The sequence below is a fragment of the Aplysia californica genome, unplaced genomic scaffold (assembly GCF_000002075.1).
Source record: "Aplysia californica isolate F4 #8 unplaced genomic scaffold, AplCal3.0 scaffold00312, whole genome shotgun sequence".
NCBI lineage: Eukaryota > Metazoa > Mollusca > Gastropoda > Aplysiida > Aplysiidae > Aplysia > Aplysia californica.
Window position 1 is genome coordinate 114,254 of NW_004797582.1, and position 2,351 is coordinate 116,604.

Here is a 2,351-nt window from a genome sequence, read left to right on the forward strand (position 1 = left end):
AAGGATGAATTTGACAGCGACAATGTTTCAAAATTAGGAAGGGAAGCAGTGATTATTTGATTATATAGACGCTTCGCCCCTGCATGTCATTACCAATTATAAACTACTATTGTCAAAAATTCGTGGTGCGACTTATTTTCAAATATCTCCTCAACTATCCAACATATAGCATATAGGTTCTCCAATTTTTGCACAGTGACTAGATCTAGTATCAATTCGTCTTAACAGATCAACATTTTTTTAAACACCTGCACGCTGTATTCTAGAAAATTCCTTAATAAATACAAATAAAAAATCCAAGTGGGTGGTTTCTACAGATTTTAAAATGTTTACAGCTGGGGTAAATATAGCAATAGCCCAGTCAGCATGAATGTGTCGGCTAGACATCATTCTGACTTCGGACAAAACCTTGGGCCGAGCTCAGAAACGGGACCCTTGGCCAATGTCGGTTGGCGGGCCGCTTTGTAAACGATGTTGTCCCGATCTCATTTGCTACACGGATCCACGTAGGCCTGACATCGCACACTACTGTCGGGCCGATGTCGGATACCGCCCAGAGCTCATTGCCTGACACCAATTTGATGTCTATATAATGTAAAGCTCTTATTGCCATCATTGTCCGATGAGAGGCTGCTGTCGAAACGATATCAGATTATACGGAAAAAAATTCCAATGTCAATCCGACGCCTAAACAACGATTACTATACATTTCCAATATCATATCGACATCGGTACGACATAGAGTTTTTAAACATCATCTTTTCCGATGGCAATTCTGCGTCGAAACGATGTCGGCTTGATGTCGGAATTTTATAGCCATGTTTTTTTTTCAGATGGCAGTATGACGTAGAAACGATGTCGAATATTGTACCCATAGAGTTTCCAATGGCAGTCCGACGTCGAAACGATGTCGTGTTATTGCCATCTCCCCCCCCCCCTCCTCCGTTCATGCCCCCATCCTTGACTTTAACCTCCATACGAGGTCTGATTTTAGCCCACGTCCTCCTCGGATTGTTGTCCAATCATGTCCCGATCCTAAATTCTGAATCTCAGCTATGGTTCGATCCTAAAAATCATAATTCCTGGCAGATGATTCTCTTTTCAAAGAAAGACGAAATCATGTGTCTTTAAAGATATAATCCTGGCGCTGACCAAATCGTATGTAACGTAAAACACAAAGCACGTTAGCAGCCAATTGAAACTTCCTCTTAAAAGTTACAAAAAGCTTAAGCGTAGTACTTGTGCAATCAATAAAAATAAGATATCAATAGACTGATCCCTGATGATAGAATCGTTGACTTATAAGTACGGTACCATAGTAACTACGATAGTCACAGATTAAATTGAATAAAAAGTTATGAGAAGAGAATCATATTAAGTCATTGGAAAGGGGGGAGGGGAGAGGCTCAGAAAAGAGGAAGACAGGAAGCGATAAAGCTATGATATTATAATAAATAGAATGCATCGTAAATTACTATAATATTATGTTTATTACACCTAGGATGTCAATTGATACACATTATACAAACAAACAGGCACAAGTGTTTGCAAGCAAGTCCGTCAGGTTTTTGAAAATTGGGACATTATGCTTATTGAACACATGTTTTGAGAGCCATTAGGGCAAAAATGTGTTCACTATAAAACAATAATTTCTTGTAACAAGTTTTGCAAGGAGAAATTGTCTTTAATGAGCTTTGACGTAGGACATAATAGTCTGGAAGATTTGAGAAATCGCAAGGAAATAAAAGCAAAAGAAACACAATCAAATGCAGTTGATAGAGAAAATCATCGCATCTAAAATACTCAAAATGTACATTAATGTACGAATGGGAAAGTTTTTAAATTTTCATTGAAAACGCGAACTGTTTCCTCTAGCGGAGGCTCGATTTGCAGTGTGCACACATCGTCCGCGGAATGATCGCGATGGCCGCACCATTTGAAAACAACTCTATTTGGGAAGAAATGTGAAAGGAAACTGATACAAATAAGTAAATAACTTTATCTACGATCTATAATTGTTGCATTAGAGCTTTTCTACCCAGTAGACTAAACAAGCAAACAAACAAACTCCGTGTGTATACTGACAGAAGTTGAATGAAAGAACGTTCAATTTTATCAAGTGCATAGATAGAGATCTATGTAGGCCTACTGTATATAAATGTTAACATGACATAAAATGCCGTATGGCGTTCTAGCCTAGTGGTAAAGGCAACAGACTTGTTTGACTAGATGTAAAACTTTTAAACCAGGGTTCAAACCTGTGTGTCTCCCTTTTTTTTTTTAGCGGTATTTTTTGGGGGGTGTTTAAAAAAAAAATTTTTTTTGGCTGTATTTTTCCTTTTCTTCGGGGG